The sequence below is a fragment of the Pteronotus mesoamericanus genome, unplaced genomic scaffold (assembly GCF_021234165.1).
Source record: "Pteronotus mesoamericanus isolate MK-2021 breed Mesoamerican mustached bat unplaced genomic scaffold, CSHL_Meso_final contig_169, whole genome shotgun sequence".
Classification (NCBI taxonomy): domain Eukaryota; kingdom Metazoa; phylum Chordata; class Mammalia; order Chiroptera; family Mormoopidae; genus Pteronotus; species Pteronotus mesoamericanus.
In genome coordinates this window covers 28,744,925-28,755,190 of record NW_026555068.1, presented here as the reverse complement: position 1 = coordinate 28,755,190, position 10,266 = coordinate 28,744,925, and the positions used below count along the sequence as shown (strand labels likewise).

General features: G+C 50.0%; 1 long non-coding RNA gene across 1 annotated transcript; it reads left to right on the top strand.

The window, feature by feature from the left end:
• The first annotated feature begins 1,062 nt into the window (after nt 1-1,062).
• LOC129064717 (uncharacterized) lies at nt 1,063-4,103 on the top strand. The gene is made up of 3 exons (XR_008528515.1): nt 1,063-1,135; nt 1,551-1,720; nt 3,792-4,103. It is a non-coding gene; the product is annotated as an uncharacterized LOC129064717 (long non-coding RNA).
• Nucleotides 4,104-10,266: the final 6,163 nt, after the last annotated feature.

The following is a 10,266-nucleotide window of genomic DNA, read 5'->3' as shown; positions in this document are numbered from 1 at the left end:
TCTTACGTTGTTCTTGGTTTGTAAACTAACCCTGCAGAAACAAGATAACCACGACTCAGAGGGAGAACCAGGAGGGTTTAAGGCAGAGTTTAGCCTTAATCATGGGCTCCCGTGGTTAAAGCGGTGCCTTGAGAGGCCTCAGTAACCGCTTCTGAACAGGGATCCCGCTCCTGTAGCAGCACACGCTGCCCCGCGTGCTGGTCGGTGACACTGTGACGGTAGGCAGCCTTTGTGTGATGCGACAAAAAACGGCTCTTGGCCTCAGTCGCCTCTATACCCCAAACGCCAGCCCCAGGGGCGTCGTGTCAGGCAGATCGGAGGAGCAGGGCTCCCTGAGAAGGAGGGAAGTCCGCGTCGCTGTGACAGCGAGAGGGACGCCAACAGCCACGCAGCAGCCGCCGCGGGACGGGCGTCCAGGGCGCGACCCCGCCGCAGAAAAGCACGTGGCCTGGAAGGAAGGAAGGAAGCTTCAGCGAAGCACTTCTCCAGCAGTGGCTCATTCGCTGTAACAATGGCACCACTGCACAAGATTCCGCGTGGGGACGCCGCCGGGTGTCACGGTGTAGAAAACTGTGGACCATCGGTTCGTTTTTTAAAATAAATATAAAATTGTAATAAAAAGGCTTATCTTTTTTAAATAAAAAATGTTAAAGCAAAAAAGACAATAGAAAAAGACCAGTAGGGCATTCAGAAATCAAACGATGAGATCTAGGATACAAAAGCAAAGTAGAATCCACGTATTTAAAAAGACCGAAAGGAAGATACAGGGGAGAGAGACAGAGGGAAGGTCTGGGCTGAAAAGATTGTAAAACCGATTTAAAACAAGAAACCATAGATTCAAGACGCGTTAGCATATTTAACAGGGTAAATAAACATGTAAGAATCAATCCTGTCTTGACACACCTACCAGATTCCTTCACAGCCACATCCGGACCAGCGCCGGACCCAGCGCGGGCGCCACGCGTGGACGGAAGGGCCACGGGCCCACCTGGCGGCTCAGGGGGCCCGCGGAGCGGCCTTGCAGACTCAGAGGCCGGAAGCGACCCCCTAGGAGGGTTGAAATGAAAACCTTTCTGACTACACGCAGGTCATGGCAGGTCCTCATGTGCTCGGCCGATATTTGTCCCTGACAAAGGTCAGTCTCGAGCTTGGCTGCGCCTGCCTGTTGCCTTTTTGCACCTACGATCACACAGCTTTGGGGTGTCAAATTCCCTTTGTCAGGACCCCTCAGAGCACAGGCACCGCATTGCGGGGGGAGACCACAAATCCCCTCATTTCATTGTTACCCTGTTAATTGCTGTTACCTCCCTGTACGCCCCCCCCCCCGCCCCCGTGTAAAAGGAGTGTGTGTCCGTCATTTTACTTTTTATGCCATCGCAGCGGTTACCCCGCGTTGCTCCCTCCCGCCTCCCTGGTCCTCATGGACCCCTGAGCCCTCCCCTTTGATTGTCGTGTGTGAATCCGGAGGAGCGTTCTCTCAGCTGGTTGGGGTTTTGCTTCCTGGCAACTCTCGCCAGTTTGGCTCAACTAAACTGAAACGTTCTCTGCAGGTTCGAATGTTTCCTGCGTTCACATGTGGCTGGGTCCGGAGCGGAGTCAAAGCTGTATTTCCAGGCGGGCTGCCAGCACCCACTTTAGATTCAACGACGCAACGAGATCGGACGTGCGAGGAGGGACACGCTGTCCTGGATCCCGTGCAGACTCTTCAGATTATGGGCAGGTATGGTTCTATTAAAAATAAAAACCATATTGACAATGAAGCTGTAAGGCATCCAGTGGTATCCTAATGGGCACGAAGAGTTCATGTAGTTCCTAAAATGCAAATTTACTTCCAGTCGAGTAGGAGAGCGAGCTGTGCGTATTGCCCAGAGAGAAAAAGTAGAATCTACTCAGTTTTTAAATGTCTTGTGGAATATATAGCAAGAGTATCGGGAGACAGAAGGTGGAAGGCAGCGTATGTAAGCACACGTTTAATCGCGGTGTTAATAAGGCGGAGTGACCGATGTGGGTCTGGATCTTAATTTACAGTTCGTTCGGTCCTTCTGAGATCCTGGTTATCTTTAGGAATAAAAGGCACACAGTGTGTGAGACAGGCTTGTTTTTTTGGAGTAAATCATAACAAAAAACATAATAATCCCAATTGGTTCCTGCTGATGGATGGAGCCATTTGGACACCCTGAATGCCATCGGTTAGGGTTTTATGCCTAATGAAATCATGCAGCTAATTAGCGCACAATGAAGTAAAAAGGTCAACTGATGAATAATGGTAATTCTCCAGTTGAATAGCAAAATACCATTTCGAAGGCAATGACTTCTACACAATGTCATTTAAACCACCCAGCTAGAGTCGTGAGTCATTTCTATTCCAGGTCTGGAAATTTTCATTTATTTTTAATTAGCTAACGAGCTTGTAGATTTGCAAGAAAATGAACAGAGAAGTGATTTATTTACACACTGAGGATCCTCAGTTGCTGGGTAACATGGGTAAGCAGCTTAGGCAGTTCACGACAACACAAACACGCCACAGGCAGATCCGCCGCAGGCCTTGCCGCAAACCTGGCGGCGTCTCACTATTCATTCGGCGGTGGGTTTACAAGGACAGACTTGCGTTCTGTGCAGTCATGCAGAGCAGCGCATTCTGTGTCTCTAGGCCTTAACAGTCGAGTCGTGGGATAAAGGAGGGCACTCCCTGCGTTACATTTGAGAGGATCCCACTGTTTGCTGTTTGGGAACGTGCAGGGCCGGCCCGCTGCAGGTCGCAGCAACAAACAGGGTTCTGCCGCGCTCCGCGTCGACCCTCGACGGCCTTCGCTTTTTCCCCCCAACCCGTTGCTCTGGGACGGCCTGTCCAAGGGCCCTAGGACCGTTTTCTGGGCCAGCTCTTCTAGCACACGCTAGCTCGTTAAGTATAACACTGCTTACATTTAAACATTATCGCCCTGCGACAGACAAAATGTAACTGCTTAAACATTATTTCAGATATACAAGTAGTAATATAAAACAAAATGTAATATAAACTTTAAGATACAAAGTGCATAAAATAGAAAGCACAGACTTTCAGAGGTTTCACTGACGACATGCTTCGCTTTTACATGTTAACGTGTCTGCAGTTGAAATACGGGGATAAGACGTACGGCCAGGGCCAGGCGTCCCTCCACTGGTTTTTAAACACGGAAATACAATTTGCCGCGCACCTGCTACCGGCTGGAGCGGCGGCGGAGCCCTGGGTGCAGAGGGAGGACGCGCCCTGAGCTCCGCAGTCCTCGGCGGGAGCGCGGAGCCTCAGCAGCACCGTGAGCGGCAGACCGTCTTTTTCCCTTTTGCTCAGTCCTTCCACCCTCTTACCCCGCCCCTCACCCGCTGCGATCTGCTCTCCATCTGGGAGTCTGTCTTTGTTTTCCTTGTCAGTTGAGTTTGCTCAGTAGACTCCACATGCGAGTGGGATCATATGGTATTTGTCTCTCTCTGTTTGGCTTATTTCCCTTAACATAATGTTCTCCAGGTCCATCCATGCTGTCGCAAAGGGTGAGATATTCTCCTTTTTCACGGCTGAGTAGTATTCCACTGTGGAAATGCCCCAGGCGTTTTATCCACTCATCCACGGACGGGCACGTGGGTGGCTTTCGTGCCTTGGTGGTTGTAGGTAACACTGCAGTGCACACAGGGTGCATCACGCACTTTCACGTTAGTGTTTTGGGTGTCTTTGGGTGCATTCCCGGAAGTGGCATCACTGGGCCAAAAGGCAGGTCCCTTTTTAATTTTTTGACTCATCTCCATCCTCTTTTCCACAGTGGCTGCACCGTCTGCACTCCCACCAACAGCGCGAAAGGGCCCCCTCTCTCCACGTCCTCGCCAGCACCTGTTTGTTGATGTGTTGAAGACGGCCATTCTGACAGGGGGGAGTGAGACCTCATTGCGGTTTTACTTTGCATCCCCTGCTGGTCAGAGACGCTGAGCATCTGTTCATGCATCTACTGGCCCTCTGCGCATCCTCTTTGCGGAAGTGTCTATTCAGGTCCCTTGCCCATTGTTTAATTGGATTGTTTTTTGATGTAGACTTTTGGAAGTTGTTTATAAAGTTTGGATATTAACCTTTTATCAGATGCACTGGTGAGTATGTTCTCCCATTTTGTGGGCTGCCTTTTTATTTTGTTGATGGTTTTCTTTGCTGTGCAAAAAGTTTTTAGTTTGATGTCGTCCCATTTGTTTATTTTTTTAAATTTTGTTTCCCTTGCCTGAGGAGATATGCCAGATAAAATAGTGCTATGAGCAATGTCTGAGATTTTATTACCTGTGTTTTCTTCTAGGATTTTTATGGTTTTGGGTTTAATGTTTAAGTCGTTAATTCATTTTGAATTTATTCTCATGTGTAGCAGAAGAAGGTAGTCTAGTTTCATTTTTCAGCATGTAATGCTTAATTTCACTAGGTATAATGTGTCTATTCAGATTCTCTGATTCTTCCTGATTAAGTTTTGGAAGATAGTGTGTTTCTAGGAATTACCCATTTCATCCAGGGTGTCCAATTTGTTGGCATGTAGTTGTTCATAATATTTTCCTACAATCCTATGTATTTCTTTGCTGTCAGTTGTTATTTCTCCTCTTCCATTTCTGATTTTATTTATTTGGGTCTTCTCCCTTTTTTTTTTTTTTTTTTTTTTTTTTTTAAGGAATCCGGTTAAAGATTTTTCAATCTTGTTTATCTTTTCAAAGAACAGCTTTTGGATTCATTGATTTTTTTTTGTATCATTTTTTTTAAGACTCTGTTTCATTTATTTCTGCTCTGATCTTTATTATTTTCTTCCTTCTACTCACTTTGGGCTTCTTTTGTTGTTCTTTTTCAAGTCCCTTTAAGTGCAAAGTTAGATTGTGCATCCGAGCTTTTTCTCGCTCCTTGAGACGGGCCTGTGATGCTGTGGATTCCCCTCGCAGAGCGCTTCCCCTGGGTCCCACAGATTTCAGCTTGTTGTGTTCTTGTTTTCATTTGTTTCAAGGTGTCTTTTAATGTCTTCCTTGATCTTGTTGTTGACCCCTTCAATGTCTAATAACATGTTAGTTAGCTTCCATGTCTTTGTATATTTTTCAGTTTTTTTCCTTGTGGTTGATTTCTAGTTTCACAGCATTGCGGTCAGAGAAGACGCTTGATATGACTTGAATCTTCTTGAACTTATTGAGACTTGTTTTGTCTCCTAACATGTGGTCTATCCTAGGAACCATTCCATGTGCACTTGAAAAGAATATGTATTCTGCTGCTTTGGGGTGAAATGCTCTGAAGATATCAATCAAATCCATTTGATCTAGTGTGTCGTTTAAGGTCGCTATCTCCTTATTGATTTTCTGGGTGAGTGATCTATCCACTGAAGTCAGTGGGGTGTTAGAATCCCCCACTGTGACTGTATTTCTGCCGATCTCTCCCTTTAAGTCCATCAGGGTTTGCTTGGCATATTTCGGTGGTCCTAGGTTGGGCGCATACATGTTTACTAGGGTTGTACCCTCTGGTTGGATTGTTCCCTTTGTCATTAGGTAGTGTCCTTTGTCTCCTGCTATAGCCTGATTTTAAAGTCTCTTTTGTCAAACGTAAGTATTGCTACCCCAGCTTTCTTCCCTTCCCATATGCACACAATGTCCTTGGCCATCCCTTTGCGTTTAGTCTGAGGTGAGTCTCTCGGAGGCAGCGTATATAGGTCTTGTTTTCTTATCTCTTCAGCTACCTTATGTCTTTCACTTGGAGCATTTAAACCATTTACATTTACAGTGAGTATTTATAGATATGTACTTATTGCCATTTTCTTTTTTAACTATTTCCCTCTGTTGTTTTCTTTTTTTTCTTCTTAAAGCAAGTTCTTTAACATTTGTTGCAGTACTGGGTTGGTTTTTACAAACTCCTTTAGCTTTTTCTTTTCTGGAGAGCTCTCTATTCTCCTTCAATTTTAAATGAGAGCCTTGCTGGGTAAGGAATCCTTGGTTGTAGGGCCTTGCTTTTCATCACCTTGAATATTTCATGCCAATTTCTTCTGGCCTGAAATGTTTCTGTTGAGAAATCAGGCTCCCTTGTAGGTAACAAACTGCTTTTCTCTTGTGGTGGTTAAGATTCTTTTCTTGTTTTGAAGCTTTGCCATTTTAATTACAAGGTGTCTTGGCATGGGCCTCTTTGGTTCCATCTTGTTTGGGGACTCTCTGTTCTTCCTGGACTTGTGTGTCTTTTCCTTTATCAGATAAGGGAAGTTTTCAGTTATTATTTCTTCAAACAGGTTCTCAATCTCTCGCTTACACTCTTTTTCTTCTGGTATTCCTATGATTCAGATGTTGTTATGCTTCATGTTGTCCCAACATTTTCTTAAACTCTCCTAATTTTTAAAAAATTATTTTTTCTATTTGCCGCTCTGATAGGGAGTTTTTTTCTACGTTGTCTTCCAAATCACTGATTCAGTCCTCTGTCTCATCTAACCTACTGTTTATTCCTTTCCCTGTATTATTTATTTCAGATATTGCATTCTTTATTTCTGACTGGTCCTTTTTTATGGTTTCTATGTCTTTTTTTCATGCTATTGAGTATCCTTATAACAATTACTCTAATCTCTCTCTCTCTGATAAATTGCTTGCCTCCTTTTCATTTAGCTTCTCTTCTGGAGAATTCTCTCAGTCTTTCATTTGGTGCCTGTTTCTTTACCTTCCCATTTTGCCTTCCTCTTTGTGTTTGTTTCTGTATATTAGGTGGATCTGCAAAGACTCTGTGAGACCTACGTTGGACGCTGCCTGTGACTGTCCCTGGGCAACCTGTTTGGAGCTATCAGTGATCCACAGCTTGTGGCTCCCTCTGCTGAGCCTGTTCGTGTGGAAACAGAACCAGGCTCAGGGGAGGGTCAGCTAATGTCTCAAAGCTCCCAGAGATCCACCTTTACCTGCAGGCTGTTAGGCTTGATCTCTGAAATCACCTCCAGCTGTACTTCTCAGCAGCCCGGCTTAAGCACCACAGTGCTGGGCAGAGTAATTCCTGTGGGAGGAGCTGTTGCTTCCCTTCAGGCTGATGCCGCTTGGAGGGAGTTGCTCAGCGTGAGAGAGGTGGCTCCTGCAGGGTGGAGGGTGACTCTGCACAAGGATCCTGTTGGCTGACCATTCAGTTCTCTCTCCAGAGCCACCAGCCCCAGGCCCTCCTCATGTGTGTCTAGCCCTCCCTGCCTTCCTTCTGCTGAACCCAGGCTATGTGGGTGCAAAGAGAGTTTTGTGCATTGGCCCTTTAAGAGGGTGTCTGCATCTCTAGCTGTCTGTCCCTGATAGAGTGAAACCCTGCTGTTTTTCCCAGCCTGCTATTATCTGGGGTCCTTTCCTGGTTCTGGTGCTGTAGGCTGGGGGGCCCAGCTTGGGGTTTAGACCACACACTTCTCAGAGGGATCCCCCCGGCCACTGAACTATCCTGTAGGCCTGCAGTTGCTGCCCAGTGGAGCCCGGCCAGCCCTCTCGTGTCTCCTCCACACTCCGTACGCCTCATATTGTGGTGAGGTGGTTTCTTCTGTCTGTCCTTGGTTATAAGACTTCTCTCCAGGTAGCATCCAGTTGGTCGTTGAGGGTGATTTTTCTATAACTTAGTTGTGATTCCAGTTTGGTCCTGGGAGGAGGTTAGGGTCACTTCCGCCTCCTCTGCCACCATCTTGGATCAAGGTAGGCGTTTTGTAAAATAACACAGATGGTCCTGATCTTTTCAGGGAGAACATCTGATGATACCGAGGCCCGAACACTGCGCCCTCCATCGCCGGGTGGCGGGCCCTGGGAAGGCCCCCTGAGGATGCCCCGGCCGACGGAGCACTGAGTGCCGGTCCTCTGTGTCGACACAGAGATCGGAGGTCGCGGCCTCAGGCGCCAGCGGGTGACGGATAGAGAGGGGGCTCACAGACCCGCGGGGGGCGCCCGCAGTCCTCTGACGGTCAACAGCTCCCGCGGCTGCACGGCGGTCGTCTAAAATTTCACCTGTTTCTTTGTTGGCTGGAAATCCCTGTTCATCTGGAGGAACAATTGAACTTTGTTACCTGCCAAACCGAGGTTTTAAAGGAGAAACTGATAAGACAGCTTTTTCTAACCCTCATAAGAATGCTGATTAAACTCTCGCCCCTTGACACTCAACACCGTTCTCTCTTTACAACGCGTTCCGGAGAGGGGCCTCCCTGGGCTCCCCGGTGCCCTGTCCATTTGTCAGCGTCAGCCCGGTGCGCTCGGTCGATTGAGAGACGGGCTTATTTCCCAGCTCGCAATAAATCAAGCTCAGGGCCGCCTCTGGCGGCCCGTGTCTGCGCCACGCACAGGACGTGGTAACTGCGGGCGCTCCCTGGCCGGGACCCGCCATAGAAGCAGCTCGTCCCCTCAGCTGCAGGGTGGCTGCGCCGAGTTGCTGGGTTCCCGGCTGGAACCCTGCCAGCCAGCCTTTCCCTCGGGGACACAGAGGTGGCGTCCGAAGGAGGTGTCCACGGTGCTGAATTTTCTCTTCCCCTGGGAATGTCACGGGGAAACTGCAGCGAGTCGCGGGGAGTGCGACGGCGTCCGAGGGGTACCCGCGCGGGAGATGCCGCCTGCGCACGGCGCCCCCGCGGGCGTTTATTCTGCCGCGAGCACCCGCGCCCGCTGCAGCCAGGGGGCGCTCGTCCTCGCGTCCTGTAGCGTGGTAGCTCCAATGCAGACCCTGAGGAGGGAAACGAGAGGGTCGCCCTGGCTGGGGTGCTCAGTGGGTTGAGGACCGGCCTGCGAAGCCAAGGGTCGCAGATGGGATTCCAGGGCCCAGGCCTGGGGTGCCGGCCGGGTCCCCAGCGCGGGGGGGGCCTGTGAGAGGCAGCCACCCATGGATGTTTCTCTCCCCCTCCAAAAATAAATAAAATCTTTTTTTTTTTTGAAAAGGAAATGGTTCATCCAATTTTTTTACAAAAGCTTTATTAAGGGGTAACTTACATTCTGTTACGTTGACCTACACGTACAGTTGAAGGAGGTTCCGTAAATGTACAGAAGCTGCGCAGCCGTTGCCGCGGTTCAGCGGGAGGAGACCCCTGCGCGCTCGGGGGAGCCATGGGGGGGGGCTCCTGCGTGCGGCGCCCTCTCCTCCCCGGCTGTTCCCAGGCTCCCCGCGCCGCGGCGCCCCGGGCAGAGCGTGTGCGCGGACCCCGGGTCTCATTGCTCCATCCGCAGTCCACGCCCGCACCCTTCCCGGCTGGGGGCTCATAGGGAAAGTGCCGCAAACATGTGCGTGTGGGTCATGTGTGTACACTCCCTTGGGTACGGAATCACAGGTATGTGCATTTTAACTGATTCATAAGCTGTCAGACGTTTCCTAACTGGCCGCGCCACGTTAAGTCCTCACCAGCAACAGACGAATGAGTATTCTGTTTCCTCCCTATTATCCCGACAGGGATACACCTGATTGATTGCAACTCTGAGCCCTTCTACAAGGAAGGACGCAGGCCACCCGCGTGCGTTTCGCGGCGGTGCCTGTGGCCTGGGGAACGGGCCGTGGGCGCGTCTTTGACAGGGAACCACATTTTCAGTGGTTGCAAGAGCATCTGGTGTTTGGGAATGATGATCACTTCACTCCTTTTAAGTAGGTTTTCTAAACTGTATTCTCCCATTTTCATGTGAAGACGTTATTAGAGCAAACCCAGTGACACCTTAAAGAAGGAAATAGAAACGCCCAGAGCCCGCTCCCCGCCCCCCCTCCCCGATCCAACGCGCCTGCCCCTCGGCTGTCCGGGCTGCGCGGCGGTTTTCCGGCCGGAGCACAGATGAGGCCCGACCTCCGCGCCGCCTCCGCCGGCTCCTCCCCGGCCCTGGGGTCGTCTCCACCCGCCACGCTGTCGTGGGTGCACGGTATTTATTTCTCCAATGTCATTGTACATTGTGACTCACAGGTGTTCATTCAGTTGCGCTCTTCAGCCCTTTATCAATATATCCGTAGGCACATTAATTCCCTCCCCCCCCCCCAACGTCTAGGCTTGCGTGTTGTTTTCTTTCAGTTATGCTTCGGGATTGGCTTTCCTCTCTGATGGGAAAGGCCAGGCGCCACCCACGGGCTCTGGCGGTTGGTGCGCGCGCCGGCCTGGCCGGCTGTGCGCACGCGGAGGGAGCGCGGGTCTCCCGCAGCCTCAGGGGCGCGGCGGGTGGGGGGCTGCCGGCGGCTCCCTCGGGCCGGTTCCTGCAGCTGCTTTCCTGCCGCCGCTTCTGTGCGGGCCAAGGGCCCCTCCTCCTCCCTCCCGTGGATGCAAACACGTTCCAGGAGTAGCACGTGACTCTTAC